The sequence below is a fragment of the Pinus tabuliformis genome, chromosome Q, assembly GCF_031772625.1.
Source record: "Pinus tabuliformis cultivar Carrire ecotype Pingquan chromosome Q, CPIR1, whole genome shotgun sequence".
Lineage (NCBI taxonomy): Eukaryota > Viridiplantae > Streptophyta > Pinopsida > Pinales > Pinaceae > Pinus > Pinus tabuliformis.
In genome coordinates, this window is record NC_142296.1 from 560,023,206 (window position 1) to 560,049,499 (window position 26,294).

General features: G+C 39.7%; 1 protein-coding gene across 1 annotated transcript in view; it reads right to left on the reverse strand.

Annotated features, from left to right (window-relative positions):
- The window catches only part of LOC149220670 (uncharacterized), a 133,263-nt gene that overhangs the window by 24,427 nt on the left and 82,542 nt on the right, over positions 1 to 26,294 (reverse strand). The gene's annotated exons all lie outside the window — the stretch shown is intronic.

The window sequence follows — 26,294 nt, forward strand, 5'->3', positions numbered from 1 at the left end:
AACGTCATCCATGGGCTTTGACAACTGTCACATGCCTTCTTAACTCCAAGCCGACCTAGACATACATGTGCAAAACCCAATTATAAACTTCAAAAATTCATATCTCCATTCCTACAACTTGGAATTGGATGATTCTCGTTGCATTAGATTCGTCTCGCCGAAAGCTATCATCCTCATCCATCACATGTCAAAATATGCTCATGGTTTTGGACCAAATCCTGATGGGTGCAAAACCCCTACCTTGGGTTCCAAGCCCACAAGTGACTCTTGTGGCACTTTGTCCTCCAATCCCCGAACCTTAGGGCTTGGAGTACCTCCCAAGCTACTCAAAAATCAACACTCCCTCTTAGCAAGGTAGGTACTTCCAAGACTAGGAAGTAACTCATCATCATCATCACTACTTGCAACACTAGCGCAACTCTTGGCGCTCACATTTGTAGCAATCCGTGTTCTGTGAACTATGCCTCTCTCGAAAGTGTCATTGTCACTGCTGGAAGCACCCTGCTTCTCCTTCTTATCTTGTGATGTCTTCCACTCTCTCCATGATTCATTCTTGGCATCTATAGGATCACCCTTGCTCCCCACTGACCACGCGCTTTTGGACTACAAAGTCTCCCTCTAGAACTTGACTCCCTCTGAATCTCTGGATTATAGACCTTCTTCTCAGGAACCTGTACCTGCTCCTCTAAACCCTGCACCTGCACTTGCTTCTTTAGAACCTGCATCTGCTCCACCTGCTTCTCATGATCCATAGGCTTGCTCGTCATCCTATATAGACCATTCTCTCTAACTCCAAGCACAATACCAGCGGAGCTAGAGCCTCCAGGCTTGAGTCTTGCCTTTCCATCCTCGACCAAGACCTCAAACCCCTTCTTCTCGATCATAAAGACAGATATCACGCTATATCTAAGTCCTGGTACAAATAGTACACCCTGGACCCGCATCACTCGTCCTGTCTCCATTCTGAATGGCACATGTTGATTTTTAATGTACCTTGGACAAGTGGTTTCCCATGGGTTAGTCTCTACCTAGGGAAAAGTGTCCAAAATAATTATTTTCCCAAGTGTGACTTTATAAAGTGAAAGTGACTTTATAAGTGGTAAAGTCGATGTTAAATTATAAAGTGAAAAGTGACTTTAAACATAAAGTACAATGTGGGTGCTTTATTTAATGGGTGAGTTAAAAATAGAAAATGAGAATTAAATGCACATTTATTCTCATCCCTTGATCTAAATGAATCTGAGCCATTAGATCTTAGGGTTGCCCAAAAGTCATTTAGGGAAACAAAAGGGGGAATAAAAGAGAAACTGCATTCATTCTTCATAAGCATATTGGAGAAAGGAGGCTGAGCGCTGGAGAAAAGTTTTGAAGGAGAAATTTCTTGCAGCAAGCTGAAGGAGTGATTTCTGGGCAAAGTTGGGCACAGAAATCAAGGCATAGAAGACAGCAAAAGGTACAATACAAACAGAACTTAATGTCGTGAGTTGCACGCCATTCGAGAGAAGTTTTTAAGAAAAAATGAAAAAAATATGTACAGTGGTACGGAATTCCATACAGTCCGTAGGGAATACGTACATTACAGTAAGTACAATCTGTATCTGTACAGTACATATTTTCAGCTTCAAGTGGACACAAAAATCGAGGCAAAGTGGGCATAGTTTTCAAGGAGTTTTGGGCTGAAGAGATAAGTTGTATTTTGTTGTTTTGTTTTGTTTGCAAATGTATTTTTCTTGAACTTGAAAAATAAATAAATTTAGAGAGCTCTCTAAGTTGACCAAAAATTTGTGTGTATTTTTATGTCTGTTGCTGGTCTGTTTATGTCCATATTTATTTTCAGCATGTGTTGACAGTCCCATGTGTTTTAATATGAAAATTTCATTTCCAGAATTCTATATGTTGAATGTATTGTTGATTTGGGGTAGCATCGGATGTGCTCTAGCCACGAAATTTGGTAGAGAGGTTGGGGCACATAAACTCTCCAATACCCAGAAAGGGTTTGGGCAAATTCTAAACAAATCAGGAGATATTAAAATAATTAATATTTTCAATGGAGTCCCTAAGTCTAAACTTAGGGAAAATAAAATATTAATGTGTATTAATATGAATCTGTGTTAGAATGGTCCAAAAGACATGGATCAAGCCAAATCTAATCTTAGTCGTTGATTAGGGACTTAATCTCGGTCGTTGAGATGTCAACAGAAAAAGTATAAGAGAAGGCTTGAGGGGCACTTGGAGAACACACTGAGGGAGACCAGTCAGTTCAATTTCTGGAGCGGGGTTTGCTGAGAAATTGAACCAGTGGTCTAGAGAGCAGTCAAGAGGCAGCAAGTACAGAACAAAGAGACGGCAGATCAGTGCAGAAGAAGCAGACGCAGAGCCAAAGGAAGCCACGCAGAGGCAGCAGAGACTGCGCAGAGCCAGAAGGGCCTGCGTCATCCACACAGAGGTTGCAGGAGTGACGCAGAAGCCCAAAGAGGCTGCGCAGAGCCTCAGTAGGCTGATGCAGAGGGCCTACGGTGGGTTTGGAAAAGTGTTGGAAGTTTGTCTACCTGTGGGTAAGCCAGTTTGGCACCCTGTTGTACAAGAAAATTGCTGAATAATAAAATCCTCCCTTGCTGCACCGCTTTTCCCACATTGGATTTTCCTAGGGACATTAGTCCAAAATAAATGTGTCAATGTGTGTATATGTGTGTTTCTGTATTACGGTGTGATATCTACAGCAGTATTTATTTTAATGTTTGTTGAAGTAATTTCATGAATAACTTATGATATAAATAGGAAAGGTAAATCAGTTGCTGCAGTGATAGAAATTTCACATGGTATCAGAGCAAGTAATCAGAGAGAAAGGGAAAATCAATTATGGGTTGAGACCACGATGCAGAGGCATCCACCTCAAGGGACTCACGCAGATTTTCAGAAGATTACACAAGAGAGATAGATTTCAATTTCTCTATGTTGGCTTCCAGGTTGGAAGAAGTGGTGGCGTGCATGACTAGTGTTGCATCATCAGAAGTATGGTATATAGACAGTGGAGCCTCGTGGCATATGACGGGAATCAAGGAGTGTTTCTCAGAATATCGAGAAGAGAAAATGAACTTTCAAATCACCATGGGGAACAAGGCAAAGTGTACTCCAGTAGGAAAGGGCACCATAGTTTTTCAGACAGAATCGGGAGAGCGATTCCGTGCCACAAATGTGTTGCATGTGCCAGGATTGGGGATGAACTTACTTTCCGTGTCACAACTACAAGGCAAGGGCTATGACATCTACTTCATCAAGGAAAAAGGTATATGTCAAACACCCGAGCTGGAAAAAGAAAGTGCAGATCGAGATCAAAAGTAATCGGTTGTACAGATTACAACTAAAATCTCCAATGGCACTACTAGGCAGTCATGGGGACAAAGACTTGAACGAACTATGGCACAAAATGATGGGTCACTTGCACCATGGAGCTCTAAGAATTCTCAGGAGCACTGTAAAAGGAGTTCCGGATCTGAGTACAAAACGAGATGATGTATGCAGGGGATGCGCTCTATGAAAGTATGCCAAGGCGGCATTTCCTAGGAGCAACCACAGAGCCAAGAGTGTACTAGGATTGATACACTCAGATATCTGCGGACCTATGTCCGTCAAAGCTCTCAGCGGTGCCGAGTATTTCCTCACCTTCATTGATGACCACTCGAGGAAAACTTGGATCTATTTTTTGAAAACCAAGGATGAGGTTTTCTGTCGATTCAAGGAGTTCAAGGCTCTAGTTGAGAATCTGACAGGTAAGAAAATAAAAGTCTTGCGCTCAGATAATGGTGGAGAATATGTCGATAAGGACTTCACTGATTATTGCACTAAGGAGGGAATCAAAGAGAGTGGACAACTCCCTACAATCCGGAGCATAATGGGGTGTCAAAAAGGAAAAATAGGACCATTGTAGAAGCAGCTAGGGCTATGTTGTATGATCAGGATGCCAAAATTCCTGTGGGCAAAAGCATGCAACACAGTTGTCTACGTTCAGAACAAGACTCCTCATCGGGCATTGGGCAAGATTACTCCAGAGAAAGTCTTCACTGGGAAGACACCTAAAGTCAATCATTTCAAGATATTTGGGAGTTTGGCATATTGTCGCATACCCAAAGAAATGAGGAAGCCGTTGGATCAGACTGCAGAAAAGGGGTATCTGGCAGGATATAGCAAGAATGCTAAGGCATACAGAATCTATCTTCCAGGGAGCAGGAAGGTAGTAGTATGACAAGATGTAAAGTTCATGGAGAACAGAGCCTTCAGAAGATCTCGCGAAATGCCTTCCAAGGAGCAGTTGAAAGAGGATCCGTTGGTCATGCCTCTTCAACCAACGGAAGTGAAGAATCCTTCCTCAGATCAGGAAGATTCTCAGGATGAGGAAGAGGAGCGAATAGAAGCACCTGTTGACAGAGGAAGAACCAGCAGGGAACTTCATCAAATTCTGCGTGATGCAGAGAACTTCATCGGAGAGCCAAGGAACAGTAAAAGGGAGCGAAAATAGCCAAACAGGTATCAGGTGTTAGTAGCTCAGGATGGAGAGCCTGCCAGCTTCAAGGAGGCAGCTCAGCATCAGGTCTGGCTAGATGCGATGGTGGAGGAGTATAACTCCATAATGGTAAACGATGTCTGGGAGGTGGTGTCAAGGCCTCAAGACAGATCTGTGGTAGGTTCAAGATGGATCTACAAGATCAAATATGTTGCGGACGGCAGTATTGAAAAATACAAGGCCAGGTTTGTGGCTAAGGGGTATGCTCAAAAGGAAGGGATTGACTATGAGGAAACCTTCACCCCGGTAGCCAGGTATACATATATTAGGATCGTGATATCTATTACAGCCCAGATGGGATGGGAGATCCATCAGATGGATGTCAAGACGGCATTTCTGAACGGGGTAATAGAAGAAGAAGTATACATTGAACCACCAGAGGGCTATGAAACTCATGAGAAGAAGTCTCATGTATGCAAACTAAAGAAAGCCTTGTATGGGCTGAAGCAGGCACCAAGAGCGTGGTATGGTTGAATAGATGGCTACTTGCAGAAGATGGGGTTTATCAAGAGTGACGCGGATCCGAATCTCTACTATCTGGTCGTAGAGAGCGAGCCACTTATCTTAGTATTATATGTGGATGATCTCTTCCTGACAGGATCATCTGGACTCATTGAAGACTGCAAGAAGAATCTAGCCACAAAGTTCGATATGAAAGATTTGGGACGAATGCACTATTTCCTAGGGTTGGAAGTTTGGCAACAGAAAGGAGAAATCTTCCTTGGGCAAGGAAGGTATGCTACAGAAATCCTGAAAAGGTTCGGGATGGAAGACTATAGACCTATGGCTACGCCAATGATCATCAACTGGAAGAAGATTGATGCATCAGAAGACAAGGATGTCCATCCCACCCTATACCGACAGCTCATAGGGTCCCTGATGTATCTAGTCAATACCAGGCCAGATATTTGCTACGCTGTCAACACCCTCAGTCAATTCATGGTGGAACCAAAGAGGGCTCACTGGGCAGCAGCCAAGCATGTTCTCAGGGATTTACAGGGAACAGTTGATTATAGGCTCTTGTACAACAAGGGGAAGGAAATCAGGTTGAGAGGATTTACTGATGCAGATTGGGCAGGAAGTTCGGTGGATCGGAAAAGTACCTCTGCGTATTGTTTCAACATTGGATCAGGAATAACCTCCTGGTGCAATAGGAAACAGAAGTCCGTGGCTCTGAGCTCGTCTGAGGCAGAATATATGGAAGCAAGCACAGCTTCGTGTGAGGCCATATGGCTCAGAAAACTGTTGGTAAACCTATTCAGAAGAAATATGGAGGCGACCAGGATCATGTGTGATAATCAGAGTTGCATCAAACTCTCTAAGAATCCAGTATTTCATGATAGGTCAAAGCATATTGATATCCGGTGTCACTTTGTCAGAGATTGTGTCCAACGAGAAGCTGTACAGTTGAGCTACACTCCTACAGGGGAACAAGTGGCAAATATCCTCACCAAGGCCCTTGGAAAGTCAAAATTTGACTACTTCAGGGAAAATATGGGGATGGTAAAGAACCCCCTTCAGAAGTAGTGTGTTAGCAGCACGAATGAAGAGGGAGTTGCAGTGCAGATGCGGGGTTGGGAGAAAGGACCAACAGCAGCACAGATGAAGAGGGAGTTGTTGTGCAAATGCAGTGTTGGGAGAAAGGACCAAATCAACACGGATGTAGAGGGAGTTGTCGTAGAGATGCAGCAATGGCAGTAGCAAAGTTAGTAGTGCAGAGGATGTTGGGCAGGAAGGCCTAGCATCAGCACAGGTACTGATGCCAGATGATCAGAGTAATACCCAGTGAGGAGTATTGCTAGAGCACAGTCCTCACTAAGATGGAGTGTTGATTTGGGGTAGCATCGGATGTGCTCTAGCCACGAAATTTGGTGGAGAGGTTGGGGAACATAAGATCTCCAATACCCAGAAAGGGTTTGGGCAGATTCTAAACAGATCAAGAGATATAAAATAATTAATATTTTTAATGGAGTCCCTAAGTCTAAACTTAGGGAAAATAAAATATTAATGTGTATTAATATGAATCTGTGTTAGAATGGTCCAAAGGACATGGATCAAGCCAGATCTAATCTTAGCCATTAATTACGGACTTAATCTCAGCCGTTGAGATGTCAACAGAAAAAGTATAAGAGGAGACTTGAGGGGCACTTGGAGAACACACTGAGGGAGACCAGTCAGTTCAATTTCTGGAGCAGGGTTTGCTGAGAAATTGAACCAGTGGTCTGGAGAGCAGTGAGGAGGCAGCAAGTACGGAACAGAGAGACGGCAGATCAGCGCAGAAAAAGCAGATGCAAAGCCAGAGGAAGCCATGCAGAGACTGCGCAGAGCAAGAAGGGCCTGTGTCATCCACGCAGAGGCTGCAGGAGTGACGCAGAAGCCCAGAGAGGCTGCGCAAAGCCTCAGTAGGCTGACGCAGAGGGTTTCAGGCTATAGCAGAGGTCAGTAGGGCCTACGCTGGGTTTAGAAAAGTGCTGGAAGTTTGTCTATCTATGGGTAAGCCAGTTTGGCACCCTGTTGTACAAGAAAATTGCTGAATAATAAAATCCTCCCTGCTGCACTGGTTTTTCGGGGGACATTAGTCCAAAATAATTGTGTCAATGTGTGTATATGTTTGTTTCTGTACTACGGTGTGATATCTGCAGCAGTATTTATTTTCATGTTTGTTGAAGTAATTTCATGAATAACTTATGATATAAGTAGGAAAAGTAAATCAGTTGTTGCAGTGATAGAATTTTCACATGTATGTTTATGGGAAAGGGCATTCAACTGAATGGGAGTGATAAGGTGAAATTTAAACCGGGTTGGGATTGTAGGAAACTTTTTAGTCATCAAATTTCAACAGCACAACTCTTGATCCTCGAATCTCCAACTGACTCTTGTCGCCCAACACCATGTGCAACTTTGAGTCCCATTCAGTGAGAGTCTCAAAACCTCCTGTGACCCTGTCATATGCTTCGCCGCACCACTATCCACGTACCATCCATCCTCATCGACAATACCCTGCAAGAGATGAGAGAACATAGCAAAGTCCTCCTCCTCTAATCTCCTAGTGAGATCATCTATCTCAGTAGAAGTGACAACACCAGCGATCTGCTTCCCTTTCTTCTTCTTGCCATCTCCCTCCTTCTTCATTGGACATCTCGACGAAGAATGACCCATCTCACCACAGTTGAAACACTTGACCTTACTCAAGTCCTTCTTCTGCTTACCCTTCATTCGCGCTGCAAGTGCCATGTCATCATCAAAAGTCTTCTTCTTTGGAAGAAGATCCTTGTCTCGCAACTCTCCCTGAATGAAGTCGACCCATAACCTATTCCACTCTGGCAACAATTCCTTTGATGAAGGGCTTCCATTCCTCAGTGAACCTTTTCAAGGCAATCCTCACCATATCTCCACCTAAAATAGTCACACCAACAGCAACAAGCTCATCTTTGACCTAAGACAATCTCGTCAAATAAAAAGTCACTCCTTCACCCTTTATCATCTTGGTGGACTTCAACTTATCCTCCAATACCAATACCCAGTTCTCATTCTTATTTTGGAACAAATTTTGAAGAGTCGTCCACATCACGTGTGTGGTGTTCTTCTCGGACAAACGAGGTATTAGGGCATCCTTCACACCATCTAGGATGATCAATCTTGCCCTCTTATCCAAATATTCATATATTTCCAACTCCTTAGGGTTAGTTGGCTTCTTGATAGCTTTCTCGGCAAACTCCCAAATCCTATTGACCTGCAAGACCAACCTGATCCTTTCCTTCCAAGGACTACAGTTGGACAACCCCTCCAACCTGTCCTCATAACGAAGACCAGCCTGCAACTTCGAAATTGTCACCTACAATGTGACCAACTCCCTCTTAAGTTGTACTTCTTTGTGCACAACTATGATTCACTAACTTCCAAAGTAGCTTAGACATGCTCTGATACCATGTTGAATTTCCAAGATCTTTGGTCTAGGTTAGAATCTTAGGAATTTCTGAGACTACCAAACCAAGAATCTCAACAAGAACTACTTTGCACAGCGGAAAATATAAAGCGATAAATCACATATGCACAAGTATATACAATTTTTAACAAATATTGTACAATAATGTACAACCCAATCTTTGTTAAATTAAACCAATCTGAATAATACAACAATCTATGGTATACAAGATACAATGACAAACTTCATTGCAACTTCTATGTCGTATCTTGTCCTGTTGGTCCTTCGCTCCCGTACTGCTCACTAGCTACCCCTTAGTCCTTCAAAAGACAACACATCGAGACTCCAGGAGGGCTACCACATAACACTGTCGTAAGTCACTTTTGTTGCATGTACACAGGCTAATCCAATCTGCTCTCTAGGCTAGCCGATTCCCGAGGTTCAATCTACCAGGCTAGCAGTCACTTTTGTCCATCAAAGTCACCCAACCTCCAGCTCTTCTTCGTCACTTCAAGATAGCTTGTCTAGGGCTACTTTGGGTAGCCAACACGCTACCCTCCACCTGATCAATGGCACCCAATCCAATCACTGCAAGATCTGCACCTATGAAGGCTCTCGATCACCTAATCAAGCCTCCAAATTGGCTCCCACAAGCTGCATATATAAATGATCCAAAACTGGTCAACACATTGACCCAACACAAAACAACCTTACCTCCAAATCTGTTGTACCACGCTGCCCTTGACTGTTCTTGGTTAGGGCACTTTAGCACACTGCAACAACCCTAAAACAATCACTAAACAGTCCTCAAACAACCTTCAATCCCTACAGCATCACTTTATGTGAACCCTCTGCCTCCAAGCTGAAGATTAGGGCACAATACAACCCTAAATAGACCCACGCAAGTACCTTGTTGTGGTGGTATGGTCTGCGGCCTACCACACAGCCTACCTGTAACTTACGTTCTGCCCAAACAAAGTTTTCTGCCCACAGATCATGCCCCAACAGACCTTCAAACAAGCCTCCCTAGCCTCGGCCTTCAAGAACAGGTCCTCGACCCTCTAATCAGCACTTCGGCCTCCTGAATTTGGCACTGAAAAAACCCTCAATGCCCACATTGTTCTATCTCCTTTACTGCGGCCCAAAACAAAGATCTATCTCTCCTCCAACGAGCTTGTCTTGAAGTTATGTGTTGCACAATGGATGAGGAAATGTCCTCCATCTCACCTCCTATATATACACATAAGGAGTGCTCCTTAAAATGTCATCCATGAGCTTTGACAACTATCACATTCCTTCTTAACTCCAAGCCAAAAGGCACCTCTGTGGGAAAAGTCCATGGGATGGAGATAAACAAATAGGAACCAGAACTTGTTTAAGTGTGTCAGCAACAAAAAGAGCCAAATAGAAGAGAAGAGGAGGAAGCCCAATGCATATCTAAAAGATCAAAAAGTACCTTTGAACATGATAGCCCACAATCACATGCATAAAGAACTCCATCAGCATCCTCCCATGGTAGTGGATATGGAGGCACAGGAACAAACATCTCTTTAAGGCGTAGAACCATATCATATTTCCTTGACGAAGGGCGTAGGAATGATGCGGATTCAAAAATTTGCTAGTTTCTCTATGCATGTGGGATACCACTCAACGTTCTTCGCTCACCTTATTGGTATGAAATGGTTTCTGCCATTAATGATGCCACCAAAGGATACAAGAGCCCTGGGTATGACAAGGCTAGAACCATGGGACTTGATCATGAAAAAACAAAAATTGCACAATCTTTGCGTAAAATGACAAATTCTTGGAATGAGCATGGAGTATTCATTGTATCTGATGGATGGACAAATGTAAAAGGCAAACCATTGATAAGTGTTCTTGTTGTGTCTATTAATGGTGCAATCTTCCTTTCAACATATAATTACTCATAAAAGTTCATGACCGCCATAAACATTGTAGAACCATTACTTCAAACAATTGAACGTATTGGGCCATACAATGTCATCCAAGTCATCACTGATAATGCTTCTAATTGTCAGGCAGTGGGAGCAATTATTGAGGATAGATACCCCAACATATTTTGCTCTAGGTGTTTGGTTCGCACAATCAACCTTTTGGTGCATGATATTATTAACGAAAAAAACCATCAATACAAATGGATTGGTGATTTGTACAAGAGAGGCAAAAAAATGATAAAATTTATTACAAATCATAGCAATACCCATGGGCTTTTCCATAGTCACTCAAGTTTGGAGCTGTTGAAGATTGCGAAGACTAGATTGCTAATTATTACCTCACCTTAAGGTGTCTTTTGAAGGTAAGAGAGTCATTTGCTAGCATGGTATGAAGTCAACATTGGCAGGTATTAAAGGACAGGGCTCCAACCGCAGTTGACAAGCAAGGTTTTGAACAGGTGGAAAAGACTGCTCTTGAAGCTCTGTTTTGGGCAAATGTGAGGAAAGTTTTGCAATTCACCAAGCCCATTTATAGCATGATTCGTTTTGTAGATACAGATAAACCAGTGATTGGGGAGGTGTATGAGCATATGGATAGCATGTTGGGGCAAATAAAAGATATTGTTCAGGAAAATGATCCCAACTTGCATACAATGATTCACATTTGTGTGTGTGCATGGTGGAATAAACTTAATGTTCCACTACATGCCTTGTCGTACATCCTTATGCCAAAATTCTACTCTCCATCTTGGTTGGGCCAACCTGCACCTGGGGGTGGGATTAGGATTGTTGACCACTGAAGTGGCACCTAAAGATTTTTTGAAGACTCCATGCCCAAGGATGTACCAAAGGATGCTTGTACCATTAGAGATCATCATATTATCAGAGTTTTTCAACACTACTTCTTCTTCTTATCATTTTTTGTTGTACTGAAATTCCACAATCCCTGCAGGGGCAATGTAAAAAGTGATGTTAATATGAAGAGTCGAGTCATGTAATAGGCTTGGGTAGCTTGGGACCTTGTCATCAAGTGAGTATTACACTGGGAGGTTTTTTTCGCTTGGTTAATTATCATATCCTTACAGGGACTTAATAATTAATTGAGTTTTTTCCTCCAAGCATACCCCCAAAATCGAAGTACGGCTTGATAGTGATGCCTTGGGTGAGTCCTAGTGTCTAGAGTCATTGTATATTACCATACTAAATCACACACAAAATATCGTGGAATTTGATTAGGTCTCGGGGGTCATTTTTTAATTTTTCAAATTTCCCGTAGGGCAAAAATTGAAATAAAATTTGTATATGAAATGTAATATGTGATGTCTAGAGAAGTTGTATAGGGTATAAGCTAAGTCACAGGACACGCCCCTCAGGCTCTTGTGCCTCGTATTTTACGTGTCGGACATGAAACATGCCCTAGAACGTGTCAAAAACGTTTTTCACTGTGTCCTCCAACCGAGACACGTGATTTGGACGTGGCAAAAACATGCCCTCACATTTTTGGCTCTTGAGACACATGTCCCATGAAAAGTGACATTTAAAACCTGCAATATGGTTTATTTTTGGGTTTTTTTGTCAATGTTCGACGTCAAAGTCAAGTTTGCTCGCTGCCGAAATCAAATTTGTTGTGCAGTGTGAGAAATTCCATCATATTCGAGCGAAATGCTCACAACTTCACATTGAGAGCACAGTTCACAACTTCACACCAACCTAGACATGGAGATGCAGGAGACAAGCATTCACGTGCTTTGCTGTGAGTTTGGAGCACTTAAATTTCTTGTAAGTTGTGTTATAGCCTATGGAACTTAACTTTATTATACACCAGTGACCACATTTTATGACCAGTGACGACATGTAGATCGTGTGTTGAAATAAAAAGCTCACCTCCTCGTCATGTGCTCACTGCTCACTACACCTTCGAGGTCTAAAGGGAGGGAAAGCTCGATTAACACTTTGGTCAACAGTGAAGTTTGAACACATAAATTTATAATTTATAAACTACCTTATGTGAAGTTTGAACATGATCAAATCTGTTTGAAGTTAATAACAGAGGTTATAACATGAACAATGAACATTGAACTGTGAATATCATTGATGTAGTAAATTAATAAACTAACTAGTAAATTAGTAAATAGTGTACAATAAATACTAAATAGATATCATCATGATTCATATATATATATATGGATCAGGCACTATATTTCAGTTATTTTAATATATATAACGTGTCCCTCGTGTCCTGTTTCCAAGGTCGATGTGTCTCGTGTCGAATACTCGTATTTATGTGTCCTCCGTGTCTCGTGTCCTCGTGTCATGTGACTTAGGGTATAAGTAATAAAAATTACACCTCTCACCCTCAACTTTCTACTATGACACACTTTGAGGGGTTAAAATTGTGTTCTAGAACCTCAAAACCCATTTTTCCTAAGTTTAGTGGGAAATCTGGTAATAAATTAAACCAAAAATAAATTAAATGGAGAGAAATGAATTGTTCCATGTGACAAATGACATGGAAATGACTAGGAAATTATCTCAAGTCAAAGGACAAGTTGGAGGATCATTTGGCACCTTGCATCATAAATACATGGTCCACTCAAAGAAATCGAATTTTTTGACATAAATGTAGTGGTTTTTAACTGGTAAATTCGAATTTGAGGAGTTAAAACTTAATGCACATTTGGGAGGATTTGGGAGAATAGTTGGCAGAGATTTTTTTGGGAAATTGTCCCCACTTTGGTTCCCACCCATACACACTTGTCATTTCATCACGGAATTCGATTTTGCTTGGGTGATTCTTGATGCCACTTGAAAAATTCGAATTTACATAAAGGCGTTTTGAGATTGTCAACCATTTGCTTTGGGATTGTCACCATTTTCCTTGGGATTAGCGCACAAGCTTCTATATAATAAGAACTTTGTGCTCTCACTTATAGATCCATTGTTTACTAACTATTGTGCTTGCGGAAGCGCTGCTACTTTGTACACTTTTCAAGAATATCAATAAAAAGACTTTGGGGGTCCATTCATAGGTGTTCTTCTTTTCAAGCATGGTGCATTGTGAGCTATTGGTATAATCTTTCTATGCTTTGAATTATTTCATTTTCCATATATTCTTGTAAACTTGCTAGTGCAAAGTTATCTTGTATTAGTATTTGATTCGAATGTACGCTCTAGAGTTTGAAAGTTTTAGTTTATTTTCAAATAATTTTTTTGAAGTTTTAATTCATTGTTTGTTTATCTAAATCTATATGGACTAATGTTTGATTTGAGTATTGTAGAAGATTTTTTGTTGGATCAAGTGTGAGGGGAAGTCTTTGGAAGACCAACCCACTTCTGGAAAACATTCAAAGGAACTCTCATTAGTTATTTGGATTCACTTAGTTTATCTTACAAAAAGTGTCTTACAGGGATTCGTTTGAGCATAGCTTGTATACAAGCAATTACTTTAAAAATTTAAATCTTTGAAATATTGCTTCATTGATCCATATTAGCTATTTGAGAGTTTTTCTTAACTAAACCAAGTGATGGGGTTCAATCTCGTCACTTGATTTCATTTCTTATATATTATTTGTATTAGTTTTCATATTCTCTCTACACTAATTTGTTTCTTGATCTTGCAGCCCATAGGTAGAGTGTAGGTGATAAGAACATCAAGGAAGGATCACACAAACTCTAACACTTTTCCTTGTAGGACCTCTCAACTCTTTCCAAGGTTAGCTTTTTGGGAGGTCGTGGGCATTTGAGGAGGATTGGCTCCTTGTTTTGTGCAACATTTATTTACCTTTGGAGGCCAAGCCTTGAGGGATCAAGAGACACTTAGCTTCTTCAATCTTGAGAGCTTTCTCATTGTACTTCATTTTCTGAATTTGACTTTCAAGAAGGAGATATAGAGCTTCATGCATTGTAAAGACTCCTCTTGAAGGTTCCTCATCTTGTAACATCTAATAAAAGTTTAGTTTTTCTCATGGGAACTTGGGTTTTCACCCAAGGCATCATTTTTTCTTTTTTGCAAAAGGAGGAACATGTGGGTGGTTTAATCTTGAGCTAGTTTTCTTAGTTTTTCATCTTACAAGTCTTAAAATTAACACAACATCATTTTCACAAGCTAAATTTTTGAAGTTTGTTTTTGTTACTTATTTTTATGCAAGGCATCTCATTTCAAGTAGCAAAGTTTAACCATTTGCTTTATGTTGGCCTCACAATAGGCTCATTGTTTACATACTTATTTATTTTAAGTTATTTGCTCATTTTTCAAGCATATAAATTCCAAGCTTAATTGCTTTAGTTGGTTATTGGTTGGTTATTAGTCAAAACAATTATTATAAGTAACTTACAACCTTATGAAGCTTATGTATCTAGCATTATCTTGAGCAACTATCCAAGTTAATATTTTTGAGCACATTTCCATTTTCTTGAAGCAAAGTATTCAGTAATCTTACTTAATTCATGTGCAAGCTAATTTCCTTTTCCAATTGAGTTTACATTTTGCAATTTACTTTGAGCACTATTTCCATTGTATTGAAAGCATTGCAAATCTTTATTTGGATAACTTACTTGCATACCATATTAGGCATTTTAGTATAGTTGCATCTTAATTTTTAGGGACCCTTTTCTTTCATCAACTTGAGGGACATAGACTCTCGTATGTGATTAACATGGTGACCTTGTAGTCGTCAGAGCCACAGTCTCCACAGCATCAGAGGCATTGGGTATGTTGGGTAATCCAAAGAAGGTATTGTTAATATAACCGTTGTTGTCTTTCTCTTAGACACCTTCCACAACTCACATAAGAGACTTGTTTCAAAACAGTCGTAAGAAAGGTTACATCTAGACTAGGCATTTAGATTAAAGTAACCAAGATAATTGCATCAAACTTTAGTTTAGGTGCATTTCATGCTAATACATTTTATCCATGTAATTGTCATTGAAGAATATGTTTTGAATTGAATACTTTATTTAGGCAAGTATCATCTCATTTATTTATTTTTGCAAGTAAAGTTCTAACTTGTTCCCTTTGCAAGTCATTTCCATATTGCTTCCTTGCATGCTTTGAATTTATAAATGATCATATATTTTAAAAGTAATTCTTGATAGAATATTTTATATTTTGCATTGGTATCATATCTTGCTGACTTATTTTGTTTGATTGACAGGATTGTTTGTGTTTCAATTTGAAACACTTCATTTATTTTGAGCAAGTATCATTTATTTTAAAGCAATATTTGAAGGCACTGGTTTTCTATATGCTTATGTCATGTGTTGATGGTTATTAAAGTTTATTTCATTTTATATTGCTCATCTTATTTGCTCACAATATCAAGTAATCATAATTTAAAATATCCTAGAAACCTTCTAACTTAGTTTTCCATTTAGGGACCACCCCCCTTAGCTAATCTAGGAGAGAACTAAAACGGGGAGAGTTGGCAATAGGTGACAACCCCATCTCTTTAATTTGCCACCAACCACACCTTGTGGGGTTAAGGGCCTTTCTCACTAACTGTTAGGTGTGTGTAACAAGCGGCAAGTAAACAAAGATCAAACCCCATTCAGATCCAGAGGTATCTAAAGGATATATGGAAGCATTAAAAAAGTTGGTCCTTGACAAGGAGGAGTGTGCTACTCTACGTCTTGAATTAGGCAGATACTTCAGTTGCATTGGTTCATTTGGTTCTTTGCATGCAATGGAAGATAGAGACATATTTGATGCTTTCACATGGTGAGAAGCATATGGCGCCCAGGGACTTCTGCCAAAATTAGCAAAAAATGTGCTCTCCCAAGTTGCAAATACTTCTTTTGCATAGAGGTGTTGGAGCACCTACAACTTCATCCATAATGTAAGAAGAAACAAACTCAATGAAAACTGAGCAGAAAGCTTGGTTTATGTGCACTACAAATTGAGGTTGTTGAGTCATTATTGTGAGTGGGCATATGAGGATACGTCATATAAAACTAACAACCCACAGGATGATAATTTGGAGGATAGAACTATACATATAGAAGAATTGGAAGCATAACTTTTGAAAGATGATGATGAAGCAACAACAGCCATGCCACACCCACCATCTAGTAGCAGTGCTAGAGTTCCAACAACTTTTTCCTTTGTTTTCGTCGCCTCCATCTACATCCTCATGTGGAGGGCATGTGCCTTCTGGTTCTGGTCTTGCGACTATGCGGGAGGAGACTCCTAGAAGACCACCACGACTTGCTCAGAAATTAGACATTTCTCGTGGTGTCAAGAGGGCCAAGCATTAACAATAGATAATAGTTTTACTTGTCTTTTCTAGTTTCTAGTAGTTTTTATAACTGTTGACTCTTTCATATTTATTATGATATTTTTTGTAAACAATATATGACAATTTAAGTTTGTAGTTTGAAGTTGGAAATTCTAACTCATTGGTAATGAATTATGAATATGATGCTTCGTGAAAGTTGAAAGTTGTTTCATTTCATTTCATTTTATAACATTTCATTTCATGTTAGAATCTTTATATAATTTTGGTGATCAATGATGATAAATGTTACATATTGAATTTTGAAAGCTTGATACTTTCAGATTGATGAATCATGAGACTGGATATGATGTATGTTACTAACTTGTGGACATGGTTGATGAAGATTATAATTTCTAAATGATTGATGTTATATGGTTCAATCTATGTTTTTATGCTTTTTATATCTAATTCATCATTCTACATGCTTTTGTTGACATATATGCATCAAAATATATAAAAATTCACTCTTGATTCGCTCCCAAACCAGGAGCTTTTGAAAATGTCACTCCCGGCTCCAACTCCCAAGAAACCTTGATTGAAATTGAAGTAATTCTTGAAAAGAAATTTATTATGGTTGAAATCAAATTTCTAAAAGTAGTAGTAGCAACAAAATTGAAAAAAAACGAATGTTCATGTCAAGTGAAATAATTCAAAACAAGTAGCCCCAACGGTTAGCTCAATTGGTCGAGTTCTCGTTGTTAAAGCACCTTGCTAATGGGAGGTCACGGGAAGTGATCCCTTTGGGTGGATCTACCCAAATAGTTTTCATCAATGTAGCAGCCACCGATCTCTGGTGTCCATGAACCACACGTAAAAAAATTTAAAACAAGTGCACTTCAATATACCACCTCACTGAATAAAAATGTATTCAATGGCCTCCAATACATTCAAAGACTTGAAATTAAACATAATTGAATAAACCAAGAATTTGCTTACACCATAATGAGTATTGGGTGACAATTTGCCATGAATTCATTCATTTGTGGTGGAGGTAGTGGTCTGAGAGACTAGAGCATGGAAAAGTGAGATCTCCATTACTACCAAAGCAACTAAAAATTATTGTCCAACACTTGTACCACTGCTCCAATACACATATATGGAAGAAATATTTCCTCCCTCAAACTAGTCAATCCAATCGCTCAAAGCAAAGAAAACTTGGAAAGGCTAAAAGCTTTGTAAGTTTAGCCAACCTTTCTTCCTTTTCTGCTTTTGAATTGCTTTGTCTTTAGCCTAGTTGTTCCTTCCATTACGACTTCTGACCTAAATATTTTTACCACCCTTTGATTGTTGAACTTTCAAGTGCAATAGATACAAGCACAAAATTGTGAAACTGATAATTACTTCTAATGATATGATATTATCTTTAGCACTTCCAATTTATCATTAAGCAATTATATTTTAGAAATTCAACCATCAAATGCAACAGGACAATAAAGATCACAATAGAACAATGATGCACAAAAACATGGCAGATTTTACCCTAGGAAAACCCTCTTTTAGGGAAGAACCTAGCAACCTTTTCTTAGAGAAATTATTCAATTCAACAAGAAATGCAATCTGAATTTTTAGTCAAACTTGGTCAATTTGACCATACCAATTAGCTAGGCCAAACCTAGTCCAAATTGTCCAGAATATTAGTCAACCTTCTGCCCAAGAATCTCGGTCAACTCTACTCAAACCTAAGTCCACCAATGCCCAGAAATCCCAGTCAAATCATCCTCAGAAAGTCTCGGTCAATTGTAGTCAAATCTGTCTTAGAAGGTTTAGTCAAACTACCTGAAACAATGTAACGAACAAAGTTCGTATATGCAGCGGAGTAAGCTTCAAAATACTTTGAAGAAAAAGACATCCATTGTAGGACAGTAATTGTATATTGAATACTATATAAAAGAATTTATGAGATGATTACAATGAGGGTGAGGGTCTACTTATATGTTAGAAAACCAGAAAGGCAAAAAGATTTTCTTATACTTGATAATTATTTGTGAGATTCTTGTGTTCTTATTAACTTTCTTACGTTCTTCATTTATCTTAGTTCATCAAGTAATTACCAAAACAATAGCACGAAGATAAAGGACACCAGATGTAGGTGGACAACCAGAACAAAACCCCAATCTTGGGGAAAACCCAGTCAACAACTCTTTCTTCAATAGTTTTTCCTAAGATAATCCAAGACTATTGACTTTGACATAGACTTCCTCCACACCAAGTCAACCCTTTCCTTTTCCAGCAAATGATCACTTTCCAGTATTGTCTTTGACCTAGATGCAACAGTAGTAGCAGCAGCACTTCGATGCAGTAGTATCTTGACCTAGCAACTTCGATCTTAATGCAACAACTTCGACCTTGAAGCAACACTTCTACCTTGAAGCTGCACTTCGACCTTGATGGCATACTTTGACCTTGATGTTGTACTTCGACCTTGTTTTCGTACTTCGACCTTGATGTCGTACTAGAACTTCTTGATTTCAACAGAACTTCGACCTTGATGTTGTAGCCCAAAAAAATCACACGTTTGAGAGAGAGAGATAACCCAAAACCTTTGATCCTACAATTCTCTTTCTTCCACTACAACTTCGCACTTTTTCACAACTTCTTCTAGGAGATCGAACTTGTGTGAGTGATTGTCCTCCAAATGAATCTAACTACTTCAATATATAGGCTTTTGGTGAGGTCGAATTACCCTTCTTGAGGCCGACTTGATCTTCTTGGTGTGGAGGTGACAAATTCATTTTGACTCAAAAAAAATTCCTTTTACATGATTCAAAAGCCCAAGAAGGGTCTTATTAAATGTACAATGACTCTAATGACAACATAAATCCTAGAAGTCCTTAATGGGGACTTTGACCTAAAACATGACGACCCAAGCATGAAACCCATGCTTTAATAAGTCATAATAATAATAATAATAAAAATCTTTTCATGTTTTTTCATAAGTACATTACATAATGACTCAAATACATTTATGAAGATCAAACCTAGTTACATTCTTCAACACTCCCTCTTAACTAGGGAAGTATTCATAACAAGTACAAGGAAGATCTCAAACTATATGAACTATGAAGAGTTTAGGCATCGCAATGCCATGGACTAGATTCCTGACCAGCGCAATCTATCCAAGGCCCTCCAACAATTTAGGCACTCGCAGTGCCACGAACTAGATTCCTAACCAGGGCTATCTATCTGAGTGGGACTAAGATGGACTAAAGCTTTCAGCCTCTCTAGGTACCATCAGCCTTACTTGCTAACCATCAATCTAAGGATCCAGGTGTGTATCCGAGGTCAAAGCTTTATGACCAATGCCACCCTCCCTACTTCGAGATTCAGACATCAACACAAAGTGTCGGCCAGATGTCCTCCCAGGCAATGTGGCTTACCCACAAAGCCTCCACACTCCCAATTATTTCAATTGGTAGCAAGTCCTCCTCGATCAAACAGATCGATAACAAATCTCTCCCAATCAAACTGATCGGTAACCATCATGTAAAACATGTTATCAAACCTCTGAGAGATTTACCTGTACAAACACAACCCTAATCAGTAACAAACTTTCACATGTACATAAGTAAACACAAACCTCTGGGGTTGATTTCGCTTCTCACAGTAGGACTTAGAGACTTTCAAACGAATCTTGACACAAGATTCCTCAACCATATGACTTTCTTCCCTACTTCACATGCAACAACATATTCGACAATCGGATCCTGCTTTCCTTCTTTCAGCAGCATCTCAAAATGCATTCTCCAATTTCTTCTTTCAAGGTATCCATCAAGACTATGATATGCCCTCCCTCTTAACTAGGGAGATTTCTTCTATCCAGACTCCCTCTTAACTTAGGGAGATCAACTTCTTATGATATTGGAGAATCTTTCATGGCTTCCATTCTTTTTATCAAAGTCGTATTGATCATCATCATTCAAATCATTTCCTTCACCATGCTTATCATATCAAATTAATTATGAACATCTTCACCATCTTGAAGATTATGTACCTCCACGACTTAGATAGCAAGTACAACCAAATCTATAGGAGCATGAAGTTAACCATATCAAAATCATACAATAATGGAAGAATTAGACTTTATAAACATAATCAGCATTAGACTTTACTTTTGTACTTCAACTTCTTGCCCACATTTTGTTACAAACCTTAAATCACATCAACAGGTCAATTAAGTTATCAATCTCATTAAATCAAAAGGCTTCAATATTTTTCAGAGATATGACAAACTCTTTTATAACATATAGAAAACCCTCAAATCAATTCAAACAAGTATAATTTCAACAAAGCATCTAACAACTTTCAGAATTCATATGTTAGACTTCCTACTAGGATTTTGTGCAAACCCTAGATATTTCAAACATGAACCATTAAGCTTCAACAATCAAAACCAATCACAGCGCAATTTCATATTTCAACAATTTTTCATAAATCTCAGATTGTCACATTTGAAACAAGGTCATCATATATTAGAGAATTGAGTTTCTACTAAGGTTTAGTTACAAAACCCTAGAATTCACAAATATTATCATCCTAGAGTATCAAACTTCGATTAGGGCTTAGTTCCAAACCCTAGGACTCATGACCATCAACAATTAGGTCAACACATATATCTAAGATTCCATCATCATGCACATGCATATCATAATAACGTAAGTTAGTCAAACCCAATGACACAAACACATTCAGACATCTAACATATTTGATTAGATGGACAAACATATGCCTAGGGTTTCATTCCTAGGACATTATCTAAAATAAGGGTATTAGATAGGAGATCTTGTTTTCTTGCGATTGCAACCCTATAGACAATCTAGACTCGAGAAGCGCAGAGTGGAAAAAACGAAGTCGAGGATTTATGGGCCCTACAAAGTTATCCGTAGAGTGGGAAAGGTGACATATGAGTTAGAGCTACCAAGTAACAGCAAAATCCACAATGTATTCCATGTGTCATGCCTCAAGAAGGTTGTGGGTCTACAGGTCACCACCTCTGTCAAATTGCCACCATTAGATGAAGAGAGACAACTAGAATTGATTCTAGAAACGATCATGGTTGTGCAGGAAAAGAAGTTAAGGGGAAGAATAATTTCGGAATACCTCATCAGAGGGAAGAATTTACCAGAGGAGGATACGACATGGGAAGGACAGCGGATTTTGCAGCACTCGAACTTGCAATTGCTTTAGGGCAAGCAATTTCGGGCAAAGAGGACAAGTAGAACTCATTAGCCTATCCATCCCCATAGGTTATAGTCCACCTAAAAAGGGAAAACCCCAAAAAGACCCATTGTTGGGCAAGTTTTGGGGCAGTTGGGCCGAAAAAACCAGAAATGAGGTTTTGAGTAAGATTTACTCAACCATTTATGAAGATGAAAACCCTCAAAAAAGCCGAATAAAGAAGGATTGGATTCAGTTTGAGCATCATTGTGGATCATCTCATTTGTTTCTTGAGCATTAGCTCTGAAAGATTCCACCCTAGTTGACATCATGCATTTTTTTCTCTTTGTCTGAGCATAGGAACACTTCTGAAGGAAGAGCGAAATTCTTGGTTGGATTAACTCTTGTTTTGGGCACAGGGATTCTATTGGAAGCAGCAAGTTCTGTTAAGGGTTTTTTGGTTTTTGATCTAGGCACAAAACATCACTAGAAAATTGGCAAGGGTTTCCTGTTGAAATATAATCTTATCCTCGCACAGCGAGTTGCAGCAAACTCCCTCTCTGAAGGAATCGGACCATCTGGAGGATACCATATGCGCTGATACATGATCAAACCTTAGCTCTGAAAGTTGGGTCTTCCTACATTACCTTCGAACGCACAACAGCCCATAATTATGGAATCGACAGTGTCCGAGTGAAGCCCCGTAGCGTAAAGTCGGAAGCTGTAGTTTTTGGCGGCAGTCTGTCTTAGCATGAAATCGGCCCGGTGAGAGCCCTGAAGTTGTCCACACTTGGGAAGACGTATTTATACAGCAAAGGATTATTTTCTTTGCCGGCGATAAGGGATAATTCCACAAGTCTGACACCATTTATGAAGTACGCACAATTCATCAGCATTTCAGAGTCTGACCCCATTTATGAAGCACACACAAATTGCCAAGCAAGGAGTGATCTGAATTTAGTCACCATAAGGAAATTGGGTTGTAGGAAATTTGAACAGGTCTAAGAATCTATATAGGGTCGGCATCAGTTAAAATCCATATCAGGTTTGAAGCATTCATTATGTATGGATTATGAATTGTTTGGTTGTACTGTAACCACAAATTTGCATCTGGGTACTAATAATACTATATTGGCCGGTTTGTTTGTGTTAAGATTCTATTGTATTATTGTCCCTTGGAAATATTGAATTGCTTATTCGTTATACCACTGAAAAAAAAGAATAGACAGTTTGTTACTTGTGATTAAATTTATTTGCTGGAGTTTAATCCTGGGGTAAAAAATTACCCTGGTTTATTACACATTCTCATTGAGGAAGAGCATTTATTTTGCCACTGAACGGTGCATATCAGTAGTATTTCTCTTGTTGGGTATACTATAAATGTTGTGTTGCTATTTGGGAAGGGTTTGGAAGCCATTGTCTAGCACTGTGTTTGTTTATCTGAAATTAATTTGCAGGAAGATCACCTACAGCACTTTGCACGCCAACTGTTTGTTAAAATACCACAGTGAACCAAACCATATATACTCAGAAATCTCATGGGGTTTTCAAGATATACCGGGGAAGCTACATTACACATGGTTATGTTGGTCATTCGAGTATGTTGACTGATGATCCCAGCTTTGGTAAATTTCCAATAAACAAAGGATAAACATATAAAGGAGGTGAAATTTCTTGGATTTTTATGGGTAGTAGTTCTCCTTGTGTCCATTACTATTTCCGCATTATCCTTTTCAGGTTTCATTATTGTTATTTTTTATGTTTTAGGAGCGCAAGTAGTATGATTTACTGTACAGATTTCCCTTCCCTTTCAGTGAATTTCACATCCAAGTTGGTAGTGTCAGTCTGTTTCCTTGCTATATATCATCATATACATGTGTTCCCTTGCATAACCAAAGCCTCTTAGGGGACTGGTCTATTATTTTTGTGCATGTATGCACTATTAGTTTGCTGTCCATCACTAATTTTCCGAGTCAAACTCTAAGTATCATGTCACCAATTCATCTGATATTTCCTTGTGCTTATGTCTAGGTCACCCCTGGATACGGATGCCATCTTTTACATCATGTGATAACTGTGTCTAATAGGTGGTAAGTGTTGAACAGACTGTGAATGAGTCTTGAGTCATATTATTGTCTTGTCTCTTCAGTTTGCATTGAATCATTATCCTCAATTGGTCAGCTCCTCATCCTACCTTAGGGATACCAGATATGATACCATTTCATCTGCTCTTTGAGTTCCATTTCATGTTGAGGGAAAGGCACCATTGCCTTCTTCTTGGCATATGATTCATTCCTTATCGACTCCAACATATTATTTGAGAAGTGATCCAAAAGCTTGAGCACCTTCATGGCCATTAGCCTCATTGATGGGCATCTTGCATTCACCAAGACTAATCATCATTGGGTTCTAGTTGAATGAGTTTTGTCAATGTCCAACTTCAACACATCATTCACATTGGCAAGAACTACAGAACCAAGGCTACTCCACCAGGCCACTAAGGACCTTCACTAAACCCGCACCTAAGCCAATAAATGAAGGTCCCCTCACTTCCACACCACCTAAGGATGACCCCCAACACTTGAACCATCAGCCACTGAAGGGCCTCCACTGCTATCCCTATGCCTTGAAGAGCAACAGCACCACCCTCACTCAATATCTCACCCTGCTTGGGCTTTGCAAAAAGGGCAATCTCTTATCAAGTAATCCTAAGCATGCAAAGAAAAGCAAGCATTCAAAAGACTAAGGTATTGAACCCTCTATTGTCTAACTCCACTAATGGTGAAAACATATATAAAAGGTGGCAACTTCCACTTCAGATCCACCTCCACACACACACACAGACTTTGCTTGAAACAAACATGGAGGAAAATGGGTCAACAAAAGGTGGAAATCAGCAAACAGGGCTAGGCATTCAGGTCAGAGTCAATAATGGGCCTGGCCACAATCATCTAGGTTGAAGTCTGACCTCTAAGACTGAAAATAAGCAAGACTACAGGCAATATTTCAAGTTCCAAACTGCAGCACATGGAAAGTTGTGTCATTTGAGTCGCAAAAAAGACAAACATACTTCAAACCCAATCCTCAATAAGAGTTCAAGGAGATCCCCTAGGTCTCCCAATTCAACAAGCACCAGCAATTAAAAGCCTCTTCATCTGGCATCCTATGCAAGAATATGAAAATCACCCCTTCAGTCTCCAAATGCTTGCACCCCTTACTCCTTGTTGTTAGCAAGTAAGAAAATAAAGTCCTCGGGATCCATCGAAGGCTTGGACCAATTGTTAACTAAGCGCTAATAGAGGCTCTTTGTCCCCTCATCCTGTGGCTCCACTAAAGGCTAGTCTGTCTTCTCCAAGGGAGCAGTCTTGCTCTCCTCCAACTCCAAACCACACCCACGACCGCCAACATGGAATCAACAAATGGAGAGACAAGCCAAGATTTGTAGTGGGGATAACACCCTCTATACAAAGCATTGCATCAACAGGCATGGCACAAATCACATGATCAAAATCTTGGCTCAAGCCTCAAACCCACCACAGATTCTTCTTCCATGGCAAACACATCCCCCATAGGCCATCGATGAAAGCAGCAGCACTCCTCCCTGAACTTCTGCAAACCAGAAACCACAGTTCCTATAAATATATAAGGAACCACAGCTCTCACCTAGCCATCACTTTCAGAACTGTTAAGAACAATATAATATGGAGGAGTTGGCTGCCTCGATTTGCTTTGCATCTGGTAAGCATTGTCCCTTTTTTTTAAAATCCCGCTCCTCGCCATTGGAATGCCCATGTTTCCCACCAAAATTAAACACCTGCCCACTGGTCATACGACCTAATGCTCCTGCTGTCGAACTACCACATGCCAAGTCTAGTAGTTTGTACCAGCTGCAATACGTACCATACCTGTTGCATCAACTGCACCCACACCCATCAGTGCCTGTGTGCTAATACCTACTAGTAAACCTGACAATACTGGGTGTACTCATCTCCACTGATAGGACCTACTGGTAAACCTATGTTCCTACCTCCCTGTACAGTCGTACCACCACTCACACCCTTGCCCTGCACATCTGTACCAATAACCAAGACCATGTGGTTGTCTCCATCACTCTCCCTCACCTAACAATAGATCCTTGGATGTAAACATTTAATGTTAACCATGTGTATCAGATCAACTCAAAAGATTCAATACATCCACATTTATATCTAACAAGAATAATAGCAAGATTTGCATCTACTAAATGGAGATAGCAATTATATCTAAGAGAATATCTGCAAGCTATTTGCAATAAGAGTAAAGCAAGCTTTCCAGATCTACAACACAAAATTACCTTTGTCCTTACATATGCTCAGCAGCTCAAAGCTTTAACAATGGTGGTTACTAGGTTAGTCAATCAGTGGAGAATGGTTGCTCATTGTTTAAAT